Genomic DNA, 12,418 nt, shown 5'->3' on the forward strand with positions numbered 1-12,418 from the left:
ACTGGAAAATTATTTCGTCCTGTTCAAGTGTTGAATAATCGTGACTTGAGAAAGAACTTTTAATTATGCGTGGGAACACGTGTCGCTGATTGGCTGTTTTTAATTGAAACTAATCGTGCGTGTCCGTACGGAGTCCGTTCTTGCAGCTGATCATTGTTTTCTACATTACAGCGAACGATTATCGATCCCGAACCATTCCCTTGGGATTGCTAACAGCTTTTTTCATATAACAAAGAGTCTAATGCGCATGCGCAAAGCGCACGCAAGCATTAGACTCAAAAACGGAAGAACAGCCAGGCTCTTTACATTCAAATAATGCTGCTTCTTTCTCTGACTCCTGTGTCTCACACAGTGACAGCTTCATTTGCCTGGGCGTAACAGCAAAGAAGCCTTGTTCGTTAACTTCCCTCACGAGAATTGGACCTTGTCCCTGAACGTTGAGTTGCGACCATGGTATCAATTTTCCCGGGCCAATTTCATAGGCTTTTGAGACGCGAACACCCTCTGCTTCATACGAGAAATTATGGAATGAACTGAAATTGCTAATGCGGTCAACTTTAATACTTTGGCTGCAATCTAATTCGCACACAGCTGCGGTGGTTCCCTTTACCTGCCTGGCCTGCAGTGCCTGATACATGTCTGAAGTGGTCAAAATGTCGTGGCCTTCGTCACAGTACCGTCGAAGTGCGCCTTTCAATGGACTTATGATTCTATCACAAACGTCTTTGCCAAACTGGGGCTCAGAGAAGTCGTATCTGGAAAAACAAAATACAAGAGATATCTATCCTATGGCAGTATTCCTGTAAAGCTGTAAGTTTCGCGGATCAATTTCATAAACTCATATATGCCCTGGGATTGGGGTGTCTCGGTGTTTGGATACCCCAATGAAACACTCGCTCTCACTTTGGAAATAGTACATGGAGGTTCAGGATAGCGGAAAATCGTAAACTAACCGGAAATTATCGCCTTCATTAAGACACAAAATATCACGCACTATCACTGACTATCACTAGATAAATGAGCTTGAGATTAATTAATAGACTTCATAGTTAGGAAAAGCAGTTCCTCAGGGAAGCCCAGGAAGAGACGGAAAGAATAAGGCAGTGGTTTATGTGTATATCTCAGAGTTCATTCGAAATCGCCTTCCAGTTATAAAACAAAAATTGCGCCTGAAGTTAAAACTAACTCCATGAGGACGATTTATATTATGGGCATCTTTGACCAATAACTACAAGCCAATGTTGCGAGAATTCTGACTTTGTTGGATAATCAACTTATTAAAAGCATTTAGCCCTTCTCCAAACAAGCATGGAAAACCATAGTTTATTTTATTATTTCAAATGGAATGTAATTACCTCAGAACTCGTATCCCAACCTGCTTGCCAATGTCGCTCACAGCTGCAATTAAGTTATTATTGTGGTAGCATCCAGCGCCATCGGAACGAATGTAGGCCGTATTCACGTACGGTCGTTCAGCTTTGACGGTCGTCAGCAGGTGTGTTAGGATTGCACATACTGCGTACCAGTCCTGGGCGTAGCTATCCAGGAGGTGGACATACGATACTATCTCTTGATCTTGACCCTCTGCAGGCTTGGAGATAACGCAGCTGACGTGCCAGCTCATTCCCCGTTTGCCGTACCACTCGGACTGTTTTTCTCGATACTTCATTTGGTTGAATTTCATCGCCCAATCCATTAGCACTAGTATAGAGTCACTTGGTAGAGACCTGAGTGCATCTTGTTTGGCATGGTCTTGATTCTCTGCCCGAAGGATATGCGCCTTCCATTGAAGCACCATATCCTGTGCCTGTTTGGCATCATACAGCAGGTGTTCCTTTTGGTCTTCTCCATACAAACTGATTACTGGTGACTCGATCTCTGTCAATATGGAGATCATTGCGTTTTTCAGTGATTCGCATTGTTGGCACGGTGTATAGTGTTCGTGGTCGCAGGAAGCCTGGAAGTCAGTGCTCTGGGGATCACTAAGAGCATAACGTTCACAATGGTCCGGGCATGGGCTCTCGCCTTCTCGACAGTGCGCTCGGTATTCTGTCTTAAGGTAGCGCTTTCCTTCTGTCAATTCCTTCCATGTTGCTTGACACCATTCCGGCCGCGATCCGCTTTGCTCCAGCCTGTCTATGATCTTATTCAGAGCATCGAAGCCGTCTGCACCACTTGCTGCGGTATTGTCGAGCCCTTGTAAGGACTTCCGTTGAGATGATTCCCTTACTTTTAAAATCTGAAACAAAGTCGACCGTCCAAGGGGTTCGAATTCTTCATCACGGCAGTGACTGAAATATTGGGCTATCATGGTTGATCTAGCGACAGTTCTCACAACGTTGGGCATGACTAACTGCTCTCCGGAATCTAGTTTTAAAGTCCGAGTCCCGTAGGAAACATCCTGGTAAAAATATGGTTGGTCGGCAAATGAAAGGAAATGATTTAGCTTCATCAAATCGATACGAGTTTTGTGGAAAGGAGCTTTCTCTAGAATCAATCCAGCACCGACTGTCTTTGCGTGGGCCCTGGCCTTTTTGATCTGTCGATCACTTAGATTTTCAAAGTGGCCATGCATCTTTTTTAATTCACTGAAAGAATACTGCAAAGCGTAAATACTAAGAATTTGTGTTTTCAGATTCTTTGTTGGGGCATGTCTGTATGCAGCTATCAGGGCGTTTTCGCCTTTATCTAGCGTCGACGAGTTTTTGTATGCGTTTAACAGTTCATCACTGGCATTAGGGGCAATAACCTTGCATACAGCTTGACATGCTTCATCGACCTTTTCTTCGCACAACGCTTTTTCATTTGCGGACGCACTTTCCCAATCTGACGCAAGCCTGAACGTAAGTTGCTCAACTGTTTTCATATCAGTCAACGATGCAATTTGTGACATTGCGTCATTGTACACCTTGAGTGGGTCAGGTGTCGATTCGATAGGCGTGTCGGTTAAAACGTCCACTCTAACCGAGGCATGGGCCTGGGTCGAGGCCAGTTATATTTAAATTTTTTTCTCATGTATTTTTTACCTCGTTTTTCTTTCTTTATTTTTCTCAAGTTAAATGATTTCCGAAATTCTGGTTCTTCTGAAATTACAAACAATAAAAAGTATTTTAAGGAAAAAGGAAAAAACAGTTAAAACAAAAAAGAGGAACATGTAATAACAGTTCATGAAGTGCACGACCCCAACCCGGCCTCGGCCCCGGCACCGACCTTCTCGGCTTTTTATCGATCACAGGAAAGGTTTCGGGTTTTGTAGAATACAGAGCTTACCTTATTTGTTAATAACGGACAGAATGATTCCAGTTGAATTGATTTCTCCAGTTTCGTGACCGTTTGATAATTTAATTAGTTGTTCTTCTTTCAGTTGAATGAAAACATGGGCTTTAAAAATCTTTTCTTTTAAATTTTATCACAGAGAATTCAAGTCCATTTATTGTTTCCAGCTTGGTTCAAGGGTACACAAAAAACAAAACAAAAGAAATCAAATGGAGTTAAAAGTTTGGTAAATTAAATTAAGAGAAGTTTTAATTTTGGCAACAGATAGCATTTCTCTATGGGAAAATGAAAAAAAAAAAACGGAGAATACTTCCCTCTCAGCTACATGTTAACTATAAACATCGTAGATGGATGGGGTAGGTGCATGATTAACTGAAACTATAGTCCGGTTTGAGCTGTAAAAGGAATGAGCAAAAACCGACGCAAAATCGAAAACATTGAAAAGTGTCAAATACACTAAGTTAATTAAACGCAGGTAATTTTCAAAACGCAAAAAAATTCCTTAATCCTTTATATAGAATTTTGTTAAATAAGACAAATGATGCGTGATTTGAACTATATTATCCCAGTATTGTGTGAATGTCATTAGAGAAGACAGAAAAAAGAATGGACAAAATGTTGTTTCTTGCTATTACTTACGTGATCCAACAGGAATAGCAACCTCAAAAACTTCCATCACTTCTCGTGCAATTTTCACAGTCACGACTCTGTCACTTTTAACACTTTTCTGCTTACCCTTGTGATCGGGATAATGGCATGCTGTACGGCCAGTTTGATTTCCCCAGTCTTTGCCAAGGTTCGCACGATGTCTTGGGCACACAAACATATTTTCAACTTGTTGGGCAGTTTTACTAAAATAGCCAGCCCGAAGTAAAATAAGTTCGCTTTCTGAAATGTCTTCTTTTGTTAAATGACATCTCCTCAGGTGAGCCGTAATATCACTTTTGCATTTACTTAGAGGCACCAACTTTGTCTCTCCTTTATTTTCCCCACATCCAATTTCATTCTTCGCCGACATGAAACATGTCGTTTAAGACGCCATGTCTCGCACTCTCGGGTACATTGCGTGACAACAACACATCAACATTGCAAATGACATCATTACATTGGGAAGAGAACTTATTAATAAAAAAAACAAGTCAAAATCTGTCTTTTTTACGAGCCTCCAGTTGCCGTGTGTCTAAACTCAAGAAGGAAAACGTTTGAGAAAAAGTAAGTTTTAATCTTTTAGATAATCTTGACTTTGCTGAAATCGACAACCTGTTGAAAATGAGCAAAATTTGCATATTGTGCGAGCGGACGAACGATTCCTATTTATGGCATTTCAGCCGTTTTTATTTATACAAACTAAAACGGCCATAAAAACCAAAAGTACTCGTTTTTCGAGGATGTACAGCAAGACTCTGAGCTGCTGGATAAAATATTTCTATCTATAATCACATGCGCTGGGCATAACCGTCAAACGACAGGGGCACCCAACGGAATATTTCGTTAAAATATCTGTTCGGAAGACGATTTGAGATCTAGAATTTTCGGAACATTCATTGTAAATTTTTTTGCTTGCCTGCCTTTCCTAGGATTTTCGAATATCTAAAAAATGGTATAATTGTTCATTTTTAAAGGATTTTTACTCTAAAAAGGTCACCTAGAATTTTCGGGAGCCCTTCTCTGGCTGGAATTTTTTCGAAAAGGTAAGTTTTGATCCCTATAACTTTCGGATCACGAGACTTTCAGCTAGGAAATCCGAACAGATAAAAAAAATTTTAGGGGATAAAACTATGCCTACATGTATATCTACCATTTAAATACTAAAATACGTTCAACGGTGCTATCTTTATTTTAATAAAGATAGCACCGTTAAAAGTGGTTTTGAACTATATTCTCGTTGGGTGCCCCTGAAACGAGCAATCTAATGTAAATATTGCCAAAATGAGCTCTTAAAAACATTTGTTCGCGTCCAAAGTAGAACGATACCCGGACCTTTTAATTTATTTTCTATTAGAATAGGGTTAGATCTTTGCTGTGAAGTGCATTTTACCTGTGATTTTCGTACCGCTTTGGAGATTTTAGCTTTTACTTTTGAGGAATCTGTCATGCAAGAAAAGATACCGCAAACCGCGTTGTCTTTGATTTAATTAAGTTAATTTAATTTTTCATCAAATAATTCGATATGCCTTGATAAGACAAGGTAAATGCGTCTTAATGTAATGTTCTATTTAAAATTTAGCGATATCTATCCGTTTCGAAGAAACGCGGCTTTTAAAATCGCCGAATTTCGGCCATCGAATAACCCTGAAAACCGCTCTCAGATAGTAAAATACGTTTTGTCCTGTAGCGAAGCACAGAAAAAGTTTCTGAAAAAAATTAGATCGATTTTAATCATTTCACCTTAAGTCCTTTTCAGTCACAAAAAATAAAGGGAAGGTTTACTCGCGACCCGAAAATCGCCAGACCGCTGTTAGCTGGACAGCCACTTAATACGTAACGCTAACATGAATGTGCCTTTTTCATTAAAAAAAATAATAAGAGATTATTAATAATGACAATTTACCTTGTTTACAGCTCTCCCCAGTCCACCAAGCCGAAGTCTCAAAGGTGTGGCCCTTAAGCATCTTTTGATAGATGGAGTAAGTGTCGACACCACACTGCTGACTGGCAATGTTACGGAACATTATGGCGATAAGAACCATCTGTTGCCAAGTCATTTTGGTATCTCAGGTAACTGGCATCTCCTTCAAAATATAAACGTTCATGTAACTGGTTATCTTTCTGTTGATCTGAGGTAATTTTACAAGGTTTCCATTTTGAGTATACAGTCAACAAATGGGCTCCTGCTTATTTAAGGAGCAATTATTATTTTTTTTATCTATCGAACCTCTCCATAGCAACAACTCCAACTACTAACAATTTACAAGGGCACCTCTGCAATAAATACAAATATACGTGTGTGTCATCTGTAGACTAGCTCTTTATTTAGGTGAAATTAAACAATAAATAATTGCTTTCTGTTTTTCCGGATTCTTCCTAGGAAAAAATTGATTTTATAATCGACGTTTCGGTAAGTTAAGTAAATAAAAGTCAACGTTAACATGGCGGACTGATGGCTTAAATAAAATATAAAAAAATATGTTTTAAAATGAAAACATTCACAAAGCTTCTTTTACCTAATTTACCATCATTAAAGATTTTTGTTAAAAAAAGATAGCGCTATTGCTTTAATTAATTGAAAGAACTTAACTTATAATTGTGGGAGCCCCACAAAACACTCGGCAAAAAATACCACAACCGTTGCTGAGGTTGCTATGCTCTGGTGTCAGATAACCAGCAAAATGTAAAAATATGGTCATATATAATTAATATAATCAATATAATCATTGTGGTGTAGTTTGGCAAAAATCTAAGACTGTCTTCCGAAAGAATATATATTTTCAAAACTCACGCTTAAAGGGACACTGTCATATGGGTTTTTCTGCTTTTCAGTTAAAAGTACTAAAAGTGGCGAAGTACTCTCGCTCGTACGCGAAATGCGCCTAGAACATCAAGATGAAGATATAAAGTAAATTGTTGTTGAAGGAAGAGGGGAGCCACGATTAGTTTTAGCTGTTTTTTTTTCAGGTCACAAGGACATGCAGAACTTAAAAAAATCAGACTTCCTTTTTCAAGTTGCGATCTAAAGTTTCCGATGACATCACAATAAAATCACTTGTTTAATGCTTCAGTACGCTGGCATAGTAATTTTTAATAAAACTGGACTACTCTTTATAGGTTTCCATACGCCTTTAAGCTCTTGAATTTTTTTAAAAGAAGCTCGCGACAGTGTCCCTTTAAAGGCTAAAAGAACGCAAATCGAGCAAGGCTGATACTACGTAGAACACTTTTAAAAGCGACCACAGCGCGATAGAGCACAAACTGAAAGTCAAAATGCAACTGTGGACACAAAGAGCCCTCTAAAAACAATAAGCAACAGAATTGTGAATTTGTTTCTAAGGTGTAATTTGTTTGACTGACGTTTCGGAGACGAATTAAAGACCATCACTTGTTGGATCTATATTTGGTCATGTAGTTCCATAGGGAGTCTTCCTTAGGAGTTTAGGTGTTACTTTTCATTGGCATCTTTGTACGGTTTATATTCAAATATTCAACGTTGTTCACAGTTGGTTTTCCGTTTTACTGTTCACTGTTTACGAGTTTACTAGCACAGATTTCTGCAGATTTGTCCTGTTTTTTTTTTTTCAGATTGACTTTTTCGCGGACACAGCGACCGAACAATGCGAGTTTGTGTTTTCGCCTGTTTGTTTTTGCCGCATGTCAATTTGTATTCTATAGGTTTTTTTCTATTTGTTTTCAGTTTAAACCTCAACATCAACTTTGATTGTCAACTCAACTTCGATTCTCAACTTCTTCTCAACTCGTCTAATCATGTCAATTTCAAGTCCTAGTGAATTAAATGGTTTACTGTATTGAGAGTTTATTATTTACTGCTGTGTCTGGCCGCAAAGGATACGTCTTATGACAGTTACATCACTCAGTGTCTTCCAGACTAACGTTACCATCGGTAAATCAACGTTTAAATTATATTATACAACTAGATTGATTTCTTACCTGGATAAAAGGAGCTGTTTATCCCAAAAGCAACTTGTTTAGTAACGGAATAGGTTCTTTCGGCATGGCAACACAATTCAAACTGACAAAGAAAGAATGCCTTTTGAATTTACATACATTTTTTTTCGATTAATTTTGTTTGGTGATACCTGATGAGTTTGTTAATATTTATTGTCATTGTTGTACAATAAGTTCGGATTTGAACCCTGGTGCATTTTAGTAATAATTAGGGAGATGACTTGGACTTTATTATAACTTTAACAATACTAAGATAATGTTTTAAGATGACTTAAAATTGTTTTCATCAAGATCCGGTCCCTTAACAAATACACTTACAGCAAGGCGCCCAAAAGTGTGACCACTTTTAATTTATTCACATTCTTTCGTGCAGATTTAATCCAATCAAAAGCCGTGGATTGCTTGCAGTTGACTTCTGATTGGATTAAATCTGCACGAAAGAATGTGAATAAATTAAAAGTGGTCACACTTTTGGGCGCCTTGCTGTAATGAGTGAAAGAAATACAAATTTAAAGCTCATTAGGGGTCCCGTATTTTAATTTTTACTGCTTTGGTGGCTTCCAGTTTAAAGAAAGTGAAAATGTGCTTTAATGAACGGAATAAGAATTAATCAATCATAGCGAAAACAAGAAACCGTAACGTGATATCGACTATCTTTCAGAAAAATGACGTCTGTCTTCGTAGCTTTGTTGGAACTGTACCATACTTTTCTCTAGTATGTATGTGGTTTTGACACACTAATGAAGTTCTAGCTTCTTCTTCTTCTTCACTGAGTTATCTGACGATCGATTTTTCGATATTACTTTTCTTGCTGAAAAGCGATTGATGTTTTCTTATTTCTTACTCTGATATCTATTCATTTCCCGCTCCAAAATAAAATGATAACAAAACAGGCCAGAAACATACCGCCACAGGAAAACAAACCATATTTATTCGTTATATGCAATAAGGGACTGTTGCTATCTCCTGAAATGGATCGAATTAGTATTTAAAAAGTATTAGTATTATTAGTATTCAAAAGAAACAAAACAGTCTCAAAAGACTTAGCAAAGAACTTCTTGACTATATGTCAAGCGTCGAGATTTCAAGACATTTTTTTTAAATTTGTATTGGTTTCCAGTAAATAACCGTTTTCCAAAGTTATCACTACTGTACGTAAACCAATCTTCAATAGCGTAGGAAGTCGTTTTTCGCTAGTGTCGGTAATTCTTAAAGAAATAAACTTTGACGTTATATATCAAACGCGAATGACAGTGTTTCATCAGGATATCCAAACATCGTGGAGAGCGTTGAAAATACGACACGCAGCAAAGTATTTTTGACGAAATTCGAGATGTTTGGATAGCCGATGAAACACTGTCTCGAGTGTCTGATACATCTTCTCAATCAAAACCAACACTACTGAGTAAAAAGAGAAACAAAATCGTAAATATCTATTCTAATTAAGACCGGGTATCCAAACCTACTTCACGGTTGTGATTTTCTTTGTTTGAACTTGATGAATTATAAATGAGTTTGAGAAAGAAGCTGTCATATTTATGTTAATCATCAATAGTTGAACACATTGTTGATTAGATAGTGAATATATGAACGAAAGACATGTGTTTTTCATATATTAACTATCTCATCTACTCCACATGCGGGACATTAGAGCCTACAGTGACCTGCTCCCAACGTATCAAGGCTTCATAGCTCAGTTGGTAGAGCATCGCACCGGTATCGCGGAGGTCATGGATTCAAAACCTTTTGTAGCCTTGGAATGGTTTTCAGGCTAAAAAATACCATTGTTTAAATTGCTTGACCAGTGCGAGGATCACATCATTCATTTCATTATTGTTGATTGAAATGCTTTTCGTTTTCTTTTTTTTTTCTTTTAAGTTTATGAACCGAGCCAAAAGGTCCGTAAACCTGTAAAAAAGAAGAAGAACAAGACCAATATTCAACGTTATTATATGGTAGGGAATGTTGTACTGGGAACGAAACCACTCGTGGATTCCATACGCCAGTCCATCCAAGACTCGAGTGGGTTTTTTTCCATATGTCACTCTTGCGAGGGCATATCGCTCATTGACGTCACGATTGGCGCCTTTTCCACTTTGTTGAATAAACTTGGTTTCTTGTCAGTGTCGCTTGTTGTTAGCAAGCATCGACAAGAAGGTTTAATTTGTTTAACTTAGGCTCGGGCCAAACGTCGAACTTCACATGAGACGAACTAAACTGAGCGAATAAAGTTCACGATAAGTTCGACGTTTGACTCATTTAAGTTCGTCCGACTAAATAAGGATCGACCAACTCGTTCTATCCGTCTGCTTCAGACGATCAACTGTGGGACAAACGTCGATCTTTTCATGAAACGAACTTAAGAAATAAATTAAAAATTTGTATGTTGATGTATTTTTAACCGCGCTAGTTTGAAATAAAAGGTTACTATACACCGATTCAGCGTAAGCCGGAAGTTGCATGGAAACGAGGCCTAAGGGCCCTCGGCGGCTCAAAATTATAAAGTTTTTATTAGCGTGTGGGGCATTTTGAGTCGGTAAAAGCATTCCCTTTTACAAATTAGCCACGAATCTTGATCCTTATAAGTTCAAAAGTATAAGAAGGAGAAATGTAAGGTCTAGCAGACTAGAGAAGAAATTCTTACAGCTTACCGGTAAGATTTTGTTGTCATCTTCTTTGGAATCGAATATTTTATATTCGCTCATCAGCATAACCTGAATGTTTGCCGTTCTCTGGCTACACTCAATTTTGGATTTTGTTAATCAATAAAACGAACTACATTTATGATTCACTGAATGGAACTTTTGAAGAACAAATTTGGTTTTGAGAGCCCCTTAGGTTTTCAATCCGAATAAAAAGTTGCAGGTATCGACATAGAATCGTAGAGAAAGTCACGCGTAAACATGTCTCACAAATAGTTTCAGTTATCTAAATTATGTTAGTTTGTTCGACAGAGAAGCTCACGTAAACATGTACCGCAGTTTGTTGTAACATTTTCCAATCATAATAATTAATCAACAATCGAAAAGCGTACAGTCAACCCAGTCAAATACAGGTATGTCAGATTTTTTTCACTGAATTTTTTTACGGACCTGACTTCATTTGTGAACTGGATCGAATTTGACCAGCAAGAGAAGATTTTATTGTTTACATGTAAGCTTCCCGGTCGGTATAATTTACCGGTAATAACAACCGAGTCTGCTTTGAATACACTGCTACATTTTGGTACTACTCTAGAATTTGTGTGTTTAAAAAGCATCGATGACTTTAAACACTAAATAAGCTTCCGTATATACACAACTCATTATATTATAATTCTTTTGATATGAAAGTTGGCTTTATTTTATTATTAACCTGTATGAATCTGCAACTCAAATACATGTACAATTCAATTTACACCTGAAACAGTTCATGCCAATCACAAATTCTACTGAAAAAATCTGTCAAATTCTGTAACAGAATCAGTAGACTGTCTTTAATGATGTATGCGTGATGTTTACGCGAGTTTCGCCATTAATACTAGAAAGTTTTCATTCAGATCGGAAAGCAAAGGGCTTCCTTCCCACAGAAAAATATGTTTCTTAAAAGGTATTCTGGATTTTAAAGTGGTTTCATTTTATTGATTAACAAAATTCAAAAATGATTGTAAACTACCTGAGAGAACGGATGAAATTCAGCCTATGCTGGCGAGGGAATATTGAAGTTGGCAGCAAAATCTTACCGCTAAGCTGTTAGAATTTCACCTGTCGCCTGGTAGACATTAAAATTTCTTTTCTTTATACTTTTGCACTGATAGGGATCAAGAGTCGTGGCTAATTTGTAAAGGAAATGCTTTCTTTCGACTCGAAACGCCCCAAATGCTAGTAAAAACTTTATAGTTTTTAGCCGCCGAAGGGCCCTTAGGCCTCGTTTCCATGCAACTTCCGGCTTACGCTGAATCGGTGTATCACACATACAGAGAAAGAAAAAGTGGACAAAAATAAAAGACGGAATAAGAAGCATTTACCATCCTTTTGACTTTCAGGCTGTGTTTTCATTTAAATTACCAAAACGGAAGAACCTAGAAAATATTTGAAGGCAATCTGAAGGAACGATAAATAGAAAATCAAACTTGCAATTGACATCATTGTTTCTAAACGTGATTTTATTTATAACATGGTAAAATAAAACAATTGCATATTAGAGTCGGTTCTTATGATGTTTATCGACCTGCCTTGGCTTTGACTGTTATCACTCCTCTTAATCTTCATAATTTATGACGTCACAAAACCCTCAACCAAAACTGTATTTTGGTATATACCAAGCCAGTGATCCAAATATCTTGAAATATCTTCAAATATCTTATCTTCTTTGTTGTTCATCACCTTCAAGGTAATGGATTTCCGACTCACCCACATGAGAAACGCATAATGTTTTTACGCAAACGGGATTGCTGGAGGTCTACGTTAATGCTTTTCTTATAGTGTCACTCATAAAATTATTAAAAATGCAGAACAAATTTGTTGTTTACTATTGGGAAGTT

General features: G+C 37.6%; 1 pseudogene; it reads left to right on the forward strand.

Moving 5' to 3' along the window:
* Positions 1–4,299: 4,299 nt before the first annotated feature.
* The window catches only part of LOC144663207 (uncharacterized), a 19,685-nt pseudogene continuing 11,566 nt past the window's right edge, over positions 4,300–12,418 (forward strand).

This window comes from Oculina patagonica, chromosome 8, assembly GCF_052425735.1.
Source record: "Oculina patagonica isolate OP01 chromosome 8, crgOcupat, whole genome shotgun sequence".
Classification (NCBI taxonomy): Eukaryota; Metazoa; Cnidaria; class Anthozoa; order Scleractinia; family Oculinidae; genus Oculina; species Oculina patagonica.